The 11,427-nt window shown below is 37.2% G+C and overlaps 1 long non-coding RNA gene across 1 annotated transcript; it reads right to left on the reverse strand.

Moving 5' to 3' along the window:
• Positions 1–8,332: 8,332 nt before the first annotated feature.
• LOC120439302 lies at positions 8,333–8,772 on the reverse strand. The gene is made up of 3 exons (XR_005612545.1): positions 8,708–8,772; positions 8,488–8,591; positions 8,333–8,388 (listed from the first exon to the last, which is right to left on the reverse strand). It is a non-coding gene; the product is annotated as an uncharacterized LOC120439302 (long non-coding RNA).
• Between the last annotated feature and the right edge of the window lie 2,655 nt (positions 8,773–11,427).

An 11,427-nucleotide genomic window follows, 5' to 3' on the forward strand; every position in this document is an offset into this window, starting at 1 on the left:
TCCTAATATGTTGTTCTGAAATGCTGTGAAGAGATTGGACGGATGTATATTGACTTCCTGTCTTTGACGGAGGAGAAGATGGCGGCCCATGTACGGTAAAGCCCAGAAAATATGCAGCTAGTTACTAGTGTATACATTAGTATACATTAGTGTAGTGCAGCACATGTGAAGAAGTTGGTAGTTAAAAATAAAGTTGAATTAGAAAGACTTGTCAAAAAATGTGTAGGAGTTTAAAAATCTGTTTAAATTTCAAAATATGTACCTTTTCGAAGTCAAATGGCATGGCAATGAATATCGCAAATAGATAAAGGGAGGAGAAATGTGGTGATTTCTGTCCCAATTTTGACAGCTAAGCATGATGTAATGTGCAGTGAAGTGTCATGACTCAAGTCCACAAATTCAGCAAGCCGTGTGATACTTAAGAGTGTGAAAGGGAGCTAGTCAAAAAGTGTTAGAAACTCACACCAACGCAACAACACTTCCATGTTTGTACACTTATTTCAAAACACTATCTTCTAAAATATTTCACACCTAGTCATCAAGATAGTGGCATGCCAAAACAACAAGCACCTTGTTAACACTTTATTATCACGCAACATTTTTCAATGCTGGCCACCAGCTCCTCTGGAACTGGGTATCTCTGTCTGCACACATTTTACAGAAATCCTCACCTTTCTGCATGGACACGCTGTGCACCTTTGTGGTTTCACATGTGTGGACTCAATTCAACACTTACAACACAGTAACTGTGGATCCACGCCCACAAATGTGACATTTAGTAGTCAGTCTCTATCTTGCAAGCACATGCATACATACAACACTCTCCTACACAGAGAACCATGCTGTGTGTTAAGCGGCGGGACCCAGATGGCAGCCACCTGGTGTGTGCTGATGGGCTCCTGCGATGGCTTCGGACAGGATATGGACACACACACAGATGGTGACCCACTGAGAGTGGACGGGAGATGGACGTGCTGACTATTGATTTGCTCAGATCAATGATTCACAACCTGGTCATCTGACATTGGGGGAGTTGCACCCACAGAGCTGGCACACTGGCTTGGCACATTTGGCACACATCAGTGCATCTATGCAGAGCACAAGTCAATGAAATTCATTTCAGTAATATTCAGTAAATATTTTGCAGCCTTAGGAAAGGCTCTAGTGTTGAACACATTTTTTTATTGGCCTCATAACAAGTTATGCCAGTAAGGGCTTTGTCAATATTAATCATGCAAAAATATTTCTTTTAGCAAGTTAAGTAACAATTACTCACAGAAACACATACAAAGTACAGAAATGTGAAAGTTAATATCTACAATATACCAGTATACCAGTAAAAAAGATACTTCACAATATTTAATGGTTAAGTGTCCTTTGCATGATCTCAGATATGTAGTGAGCAATTACTATTTATGTGTTAAATGAACAGAAGTCAATGCTACAGTAGATTTTATTTGTTCTTATGGTTATCCATTCTTCATATAGACAAACAGATCAATATACTTAGAGAACTCAAACCATCCCCAGGCATTTCAGAACGGGGGATGGGACAGAAAACTGACCCTACATAATGCTGTCATAACCATAAAGTTATCCTTTATATACCACAGAGACATGCCATATATGTTCTGGGTTCATGACCTTTTCAGTGTCCCTGTGAGGAAGTGCCCGTGGGTATTCTGTAATCTTAAAGTGTTAAAGTCACAGTGGGAGAAAATGATGGGGCGGATATGTTAATTTGAGGAGGTAATTAATGCTGAACACCAAGGAAGCCATTTAAGTTTCTTGGCTTATTAATTATGCACTTTGTACATCCTAAAAAAACCTCACTAATTAGTACACCCCAAAAAATTTGTAGAATTTCTTCTTAGGTGCTATAAAATAGGACAAGCGGTCCAAATAAAGTTTAGGAAACCGAGCCAAGATATCTTTTAACCTTGCTGTCATCCCTCCCTCATCGTTCATTCATACACCTTACCTACATCTTTTCATGACTGTGTAACCCTTTTTAAAAGCATGCTCAGGCATTTTAAGTGTTTATTATTAATGTACTTGCACATTGTGCTCTTCAGATTGTCAGTGTTAATCAGGAAACTTCCATCCCTCTATTCAGTGGGCAGAATAAACACTCTGCATTCCTTGTCGGCAGCTGAATTACGTTAACTCTGTGCCTATCTGCCAACAACATAGACCAGTTGTCAAGGTTACCACTGGAATACCTCATTATTCATAAAGGTCATTCTGGGTTCAGCAAAGCTGAAGGAAAGAGGGATGAAGTCCGTTGAATTCCTTTGCATGTCCAAAGTGTTTGTTGAATTCATTGTCAGAATTAGTGTCTTTTTTATTAATGAATAATGGTCTAATATAATAAAGCAAACTTTTGTCTTTTATTCCCATTAATTAAAATGTTCTTTAATCAATTCTATTTTAAATATCTATTTTAGAATGGTATTTACTATTAATTATATTTAGCTTCATAATATAGGTACTGAATATATAATACTTTTAAAAGACTATACTGTACAAAGACTGACATGCATCCATACAGTTTCATCTGGGTGTAGATTGATGGGGCAAAAAGTCTAAGCAAACATTCACGGATATCCTTCTGGCCATCTCTGCTTAGATATTATCTTTTCAGTGGGTCCTGGGTCTGTGCCAGAGTTTCCAGATTGCTGGTCCTGGTGCAGAAACTTAGGCCCACTTAGGACAAAGCCCTTTTTTGCCACGTGAGGTGGAGAAAAACTAGTAAAGACTAGTAAACAGAGTTTTATCATCATTATCAGCCTTTTCTTTGACACCAGTGCAAACAGATTTAGAGAGTAGTGGAATCTAATTGGACAGAAATTTGTATGAGCATTATTTTTTTGTATTATGACATATCCTCACATCCAGCAGAAGAGACAAAGACGTATATAAGGTTGTACATGATAACTACAATTCAGCCTCTGCTCTCTGGAGTCACTGCATTAAATTAAATTCAGTTTTATTTATATAGTCCTAAACCACAACCACAGTTGCCTCAAGGACTTCATATTGTAAGGTAAAGACCCTACAATAATACAAAGAAAACAGAGCAAACCCCAACAATCATATGGCCCCATAGGAGCAAGTGTTTTGGTGACAGTGGGAAGGAGAAACTCCCTTCGAACAGGAAGAAACCTCCAGCAGGACCAGGCTCAGGGAGGGTGCGGCCATCTGCTGCAACAGGTTCTGATGGACAAGTCTGAGTTTGGTGGTTGCAATGAGAACAGTACTTGTCTGACTATACTGTGCCAAGTGTAGTGCAGATTTTAGTGTGGGGTCTAGTGTATGAGGCACTTTGTGACTTCAGCATCAACAGGTTCGGGGTCAGTGGCTGAAGACCGGACAAAGACGAGCTGTGGAACAGAGATGAAGATTAATAATAACAAATAACTAGAAAGTGCATTTTCTGAAGAAACTGCAGTGTGAATGCTTGAATCTGAATGTATGCACTGAAATGAATTAATTGCTGAATTTTAAGTTAAAAATGTTGAATGAGATAAAAAAATACAGAAATTTGCACCTGAAAACAAAAGTGCTGAACTGCTAAAAGCTGACAAGCACAGAGAAGAAGTTGGAAAATTGCTGAAAATGTTTTAATTTTAAATTAGAAAAACCTAAGTAATGAGAACAGAAAATTTAGAGTCAGAAAACATCTGAATGAATATTAAAAGTTCATATTCTTTGAATCACTGAATGACTGAAATGTGATCCCTCCACTTGGATCCACACAGTTTAAAAAGTTTATATTTCTGAGCTTTGAAAGACATGCTGTTGGAAAGAGAACATCGATGGCGACGTTTTGAGGGTAAAATGATGGCTGTAGAGCAAACACTGTGGACACAGCAGCAGTTGAAAGAGAAGTGTTTAAAATGAATCTTGGCACAGTGAGAGAGAGAGCTCGTTAAGCAGGCAGGTGTGAGCCTGGTTGCTATAGTGACTGCACCCAATGGCTCAGTACACACGCACGCAGACATGCACCTCACTTTTGCTGCTTAAAATGAACAGAAAAGTCAGCCCCAAACAAATCCTTCCCAAATGAAAAGTACAGGTCCTATTGACGAAATTCTTTCACCGTGAGCGGCAGCAATGTCCAGTCTACCTAATTCTCAGTTTTCATGCTTGTGGAGTTTATTATATGGACGTGGTGACAGTGTAAAGACAGCCTGCTCTTCTGATTTTCAAAGGAACTTTCTGAGCCATTTTAACATTAGAGTCTATGGAGGAGTTGGAGGGAGGAGGCTGTGCTTTGGTGACATTTATGAAAGAACCATAACACCTAGTACAATAGTAAACACATTGGATGAAAGAGGACAGCGATGGCTACGTTTTGAGGGTAAAATCATACCTGTAGAGCAAACGCTGCGGACACAGCAGCAGTTTTAAAAAATATTTTAAGATTAATTTTTTTGCTCCTCTCACTCTAGCAGTTGAGCTGTCTCACTCTAGCCCCAACATTCCGTCCCATACACACCCATTATAAACTCTGAAACGGCTGAAAAAACATCATGAAACTTAAACTGGAACTGAAGAAAAAGTATAACAGATATTGAAAAGATAAATACAAGTTGAATAGTTGAATGTCTTGTCTTCGTTTTAAAGTTTGAATGGTGGATCTACGTCAATGTATGTGGAAGTAGTAGGAGTTTAAAAATGAGTAAGTTGAATGATGATTTGAAGGGTCTCCCCATTGAAATACATGGGAAATTTTTGTTGAAAAAAGTTGAATAAAATTAAAAATATAAATGTTAAAAATGAGAAAAGTAGAAGCAGTCGTGTCCTAAAGAAGAGGAATCTAACGGTGTTTGAATGGTTTTTCTAAGTAGAACGGTTTTGAAGGAGTAGGAGTACAAAAAACGTACGGAATATATAATAAAATATAACTAGAAAGTGCATTTTCTGAAGAAACTGCAGTGTGAATGCTTGAATCTGAATGTATGCACTGAAATGAATTAATTGCTGAATTTTGAGTTAAAAATAAAAATGTTGAATGAGCTGGAAAATACAGAGTTTTTAACCTGAAAACAAAAGTGCAGAACTTTTGAAAGCTGATGTTCACACAGAAGAAGTTGGAAAATAGCTGAAAAGTTTTTAAATTAAAATTAGAAAAACCTAAGAAATGAGAAAAGAAAATTTAGAGTCAGAAAACATCTGAATGAATATTAAAAGTTCATATTCTTTGAATCACTGAATGACTAAAATGTGATCCCTCCACTTGGATGCACACAGTTTAAAACATTTGTATCTATGAGCTTTGAAAGACACGCTGTTGGAAAGAGAACAACGATGGCTTCGTTTTGAGGGTAAAATGATGTCTGTAGAGCAAACACTGTGGATACAGCAGCAGTTGAAAGAGAAGTGTTTAAGATGAATCTTGGCACAGTGAGAGAGAGAGAGCTCGTTAGGCAGGCAGGTGTGAGCCTGGTTGCTATAGTGACTGCACCCAGTGGCTCCATACACACGCACACAGACATGCACCTCACTTTTGCTGCTTAAAATGAACAGAAAAGTCAGGTCGAAACAAATCGCTCCCAAATGAAAAGTACAGGTCCTATTGACGAAATTCTTTCACCGTGAGCGGCAGCAATGTCCAGTCTACCTAATTCTCAGTTTTCATGCCTGTGGAGTTTATTATATGGACGTGGTGACAGTGTAAAAACACCATGCTCTTCTGCTTTTCAAACGAACCTTCTGAGCCATTTTAACATTAGAGTCTATGGAGGAGTTGGAGGGAGGAGGCTGTGCATTGGTGACATTTATGAAAGAACCATAACACCTAGTACAATAGTAAACACATTGGATGAAAGAGGACAGCGATGGCTACGTTTTGAGGGTAAAATCATACCTGTAGAGCAAACGCTGCGGACACAGCGGCAGTTTTAAAAATATTTTAAGATTAATTTTTTTTCGCTCCTCTCACTCTAGCAGTTCAGCTGTCTCACTCTAGCCCCAACATTCCGTCCCATACACACCCATTATAAACTCTGAAACGGGTGAAAAACATCATGAAACTTAAACTGGAACTGAAGAAAAAGTATAAGAGATATTGAAAAGATAAATACAAGTTCAATAGTTGAATGTCTTGTCTTCGATTTAAAGTTTGAATGGTGGCTCTACGTCAATGTATGTCGAAGTAGTAGGAGTTTAAAATGAGTAAGTTGAATGATGATTTGAAGGGTCTCCCCATTGAAATACATGGGAAATTTTTGTTGAAAAAAGTTAAATAAAATTAAAAATATAAATGTTAAAAATGAGAAAAATAGAAGCAGTCATGTCCAAAAGAAGAGGAATCTAACGGTGTTTGAATGGTTTTCTAAGTTGAACGGTTTTGAAGGAGTAGGAGTACAAAAAACGTCTGGAATAGATAATAATAAAATAGAATAATAAAGATTAGAAGAACAATACTGTGAATGCTTTTACAAGCATTCACACTAATAACTAGAAAGTGCATTTTCTGAAGAAACTGCAGTGTGAATGCTTGAATCTGAATGTATGCACTGAAATGAAATAATTACTGAATATTAAGCTAAAAATGTTGAATTAGCTGGAAAATACAGAATTTTTAACCTGAAAACAAAAGTGCTGAACTTTTGAAAGCTGATTTTCACACAGAAGAAGTTGGAAAATAGCTGAACATGTTTAAAATGTAAATTAGAAAAGATGAGTAATGACAAAAGAAAATGTAGTCAGAAAACCTCTGAATGAATAACAAAAGTTCATATTCTTCTAATCAGTTAAAGAGTGGAATTATGTATTATAAATCTCTAATTCATAAAAAATAATAATAAAATAAATGTAAAAACAAATTTGTTGAATTGAACTGAAAAGATGAACAAACATTCTGGAGAAAATACAAGCTTTAATATACAGCATAATGTTTTTCAGACATATACACATGTGTATATCATGTTTAATGGTATTACATACATCAATTGTTTTGTATGTCATAGAAAATAACATGAAAATCTTACGTCATATTTTACAGCTTCTTTCTGAAAAGGACTTAAATTAATTCAACAAATGTTTTTTTTCAAAATAGAATAAAATCCTTTTAAAAGAGACGTTTGCAATGTTTTAAGGTGTTAATAATCTGATCCTGTCATGTGTCTGTTCAACTTTAGTTTTGGCACAGACTCGATTCTCAAAGAACGAATTACCAAATAATAAACAAATAAAATTGAAATTAAAGTAGCTATTTTTGTTAAACACTTCACAGGAGAATAAATAAAAATAACTAAATTAAATAACCAAATAAAAATAATAAGCAACATATGAAATACATGAAAATTCAACTTTTAAAACCATAATCCTGAACCTTTTAAATTGTGTTGGTTTCTTAGAACATGGCTGAACAGCTGTTTCTATTGGTCTACTTAATCTACTGATCTGTCTACACATCTTTTATTACTCATTCTTTTTATGTTTTATTGTAAACAGTGTCCACACAGTGGTAAAAAGAGAACTGTATAGAGATTTTTGAGTAAACTCAAATGAAAGCCTAAGGTGGTAACACAGTTTAACACATAAAAATAATCAAATAAACACATTAGTCCTTTTTGTGAACATGGATAAATAAGTATCATTAGTTTACAGCATTGTTCAGCCATGCCACTAAATGCTTTTTAACACTGTGTTTTAACCTGGGCTCAGACACAAAGTCACAAATTTAGTTAGTCCCTGACTTTGAGTTGTGGTTATGACTAATTATTATACACAAGGCTTTATCTATCTGAACTCTAAGGACACAAATATGAAAAAACCTATACTTACCAGCTGATACCCCGCACTACACACTAGGTGTGCCATGTGACCTGAAACTTTGGTACAAACTCATCATAATTATTCTGTTAACACTGTTTCTTTAACACTGTTTGTGTTGCTGTTCAGCAGTTTAAAATGTTTTAGATTGGATTACATGGAACGAATTTGAGTTCTCTTGGGGTTTTTTTGTGTGTGTTTTGTTCTTAGCAGATTTTTTTTAACATACTGTAGAATTCCAGTTACCACATTTCTGGTCATATGACATCCTGAGTGCCCACTTAAAAAAAATCCCACAGTTAATTCAACAGTAAAACAAAATAAAAATATGTTAAATAAATAAAGGTTTGCTCTGTGATGAAATATTAAATAAGCATACATTGTACAGAGCTCTAACAATGAAAACAATCCTTTAGCCTGTTGATCAGAGAGAGGCAGTCATTATGTCCATTTAAAACCTGTAATCAAAGAGCACAACGTTTCTGTGAAACTATAAAGTCCCATATGATCCTCATCATGTCCAGTGACTTCAGAGTGGATCCTCCTGTCATCCGGCCAGTGTTTGATGTGTGGCAAGCAGCACAGAAGCAGGATAGCTGAGGACTTTAAAAGAAGAGCAGAAAACAGGAACATATGTAGTTGTAAATGTAAATACCGGTGATACTTGTCAAAGGGAATAAAATAATGAAAATGTTAACTTACACACTCATTTAAGGAGGATCTTGACACTGCACAGAGGAGGCACAGTCAGTCTGGCAATGATGGTGATCTCCAGGGATGTTTTCCTGCAGCAACATTCCTGCCAACTGGCCATATGATCCAGAGTAGTTGGTTTGTAAGGAACAGAAAGGTGTATATGTTAGGTAGTGTGCACTTGGAGCTGGTCCTAAGAAACAAACACATCCTGTAATAAACTGAATACCTTTAGTAGTGCTGCTGCAAATATAAAGCCCTTCTATCATGTGTGGTTTCAAAGAAGATGTTTTGAGGCTCGGTCACAGAAACTGTGCAGTCTGTTCAGTCCTGAGTGTCTCAGCTCTGAAGGGATGGATCACAGAGGGAAACACCTGAGTACAGATATTAAAATACACTCAAAATAACACTCCTAAGGTCAAGTGAAAACACAATTTAAACACTTTACAAAGAATTAATACGTTTTCATGGAAATAATGTCATTAACCCTTTTTGTTGTGAGTAAATCTCACCGACTGCTTGTGGGACAAGCTAGAAGGAGGACTTCTAGATGTGAAGTCTCACGCTCTGATCGTCACGGCGAAGATGGTGATGATGAAGCCTCTCTGATCTGTGGCATTACAGTTTCTGGCTGCTATGTGCTTCACACTGTTGGATTGTACATGTGAAGCTTTGAGAAGACACAGGAGGACTGTGTCTCTCTTAAAAAAAAAAAAAAAAAAGAAAGAAGCCTAACAACCTCCCACCGTACCCGCCCACTCAACTCCCACCCACCCACTCCACTCAACTCCCCAGCCTCACACCATCCAATGTCTATACAAATGTAGGGTATCAGCTGGTAACAAAAGCAAGTGTAACATATGTAGTGCATATGTAACACTGCTGAAACATTCTGGCCAGAAATGTGAAGTTATCAGCCAGTGCATTTATCAACCCAGACCCACCCTGATAAATGCACTGGCTGAAACATGATAAAAGCTCATAAAAATGTATGTTTCATCGTAAGATTTGTCCAAAAATATAATCATATACTTTTGAAAAAGTTTAAAGATTATAACAAACTGAAATCAATAACATTTTGTAAATATTATTTCAAAATAGAGGCACAGATAAACTGGCTTAACTGTCATTATTGCTGTAATTAGGTTTTTTCTTTTTTTTTTTTTCTTTTCTTTTTTTTTTTCTTTTTAAAAAAGCAAACGTTAGTCTGTGTTGTTCTCTCAGAAACAATGAAGAAGCTGTTGAACATTTATTTGTTGTGTGGGCAATCCTCTGGTCCACCCTCCCTCCCTCCCAGCCACAGTGAGACTGGGGCAGCCTGGCAGGATTTTGAAGCCTGGCTGCAGAGAGGATATGCCTACACTGTTCGTTTTAAACTGCTATATTTGATTTTTCTGACATTCATAGATTACTGATTTTTAGATTTTCTGTAATAAATAAAATTGTCATATTTTATTGATATCATTATTTAATTCATTTAATTGTATTTTATGTAAAAATTCAAACATTATACTGCAATGCAGGGCATTTTTTTCTTAAGTCAACTTTTAAATATCGCTCTACTTTCTTAAGTCATTCAAAAATATAGAAATTACTTACTGTAGTCAAAGATCTAGATCATGAATCATCACAGGACAATACACAGTATACAGGGTCATGGTAACTATAGTAGGTCTTCATGACTCCAGAATGGAGACATCGCTCTGGCTGAGAAATGAAAATTAGGTCAAGCAGTGTGTTCTTCTCTGTGGTAGGGGCAGTGATGACCTGTGCGTATCCCTAGACTCAAACAGCTCCAGGATTGGTTTGTTTGCACTGGATAAAACATTCTCATTAAAATCACCACACACTATGATGGGATGACAGTCCATGATCTCTAATGAGTCTAATAGGCTTACCAGGTTTTTCAGGAATGGCCTCAGAGTGTAGTCTGGAGGTCTGTACACAACTGCAATCAGTGCACTGACTGGTGCTTCAACCTTTAAAGCCAGAAATTCAAGGTCAGTTACATTATGGATGTACTGTTTTCATGCACTTGAATGTCACTTTTCACATAAACAGCAACTCCACCACCACTTCTGTTTGCCATCTGGGGAAAGTTTGTGTAGGAAAGGTGTCTGTTGCGTTTGAACAAACTGTAATTTTCAAGTGGAGACTCTCTGCGACAAAAAGAGCCCCGCAGGTGTGTTTCTGTTAGGCACAAAACATCTGCTAGACACAATTCATGGTGACTCTTGATGTCATTAATGTGAGCTGGCAGTCCCTCTGTGTTATGATGAACAATGGTGAAAACGTCTGACCTGCTCAGTGTTTGTCTCACTTGTAGAAGAGGCATCATGTCATCAAGGTTGGCTTGTCTCATGTTCTCAAGCGCTGCAGTGATTTCTGGGTTGGTGAATATTTTTTCTCCTCCATATCAAGAAGATACAGTCCACTGAGAGACGTCACTCTGCTGACAGCTACGTAGGCCATGCCGGGCTCAAAAATGCTCTTAAGAGAGACAACAGCTGATGTGGTTGTCATACCCTGTACCTTATGTATTGTACATGCAAAGGCCAGCTTCACTGGGAACTGTCTTCGTACCACTCCTTTCTGCTTTAGATTCTCCTCTGCTCTCTCAATGTACACCATGTCGTCTGCTGGTGTGCGGTTATTCTTTCAGATGTCTCATTATCCATTTTAAGTCCAAGCTTGATGATGTGTTGGTCATTTTCAGAGTGAACTACTCTAAGTAGTTTTCCAAAAGCTCCATTAACCAAACCATTTTGTATGTCAATGTTTCTGGTGAGCATGACACGAGCTCCTTCTGCAACTTTCAGTGTGTCTGGTAACTCGTTTTACCTCCTTTGAATGGTCTGTCTTGTAGTGCCATTCTGCCAGTTCTAGGATCCTTTCTATAATCGTCTGCATGGATGTCAATGATATGAGTATGGAGCAGAGCCAGTGTTG

The sequence above is a fragment of the Oreochromis aureus genome, linkage group 1 (assembly GCF_013358895.1).
Source record: "Oreochromis aureus strain Israel breed Guangdong linkage group 1, ZZ_aureus, whole genome shotgun sequence".
NCBI lineage: Eukaryota > Metazoa > Chordata > Actinopteri > Cichliformes > Cichlidae > Oreochromis > Oreochromis aureus.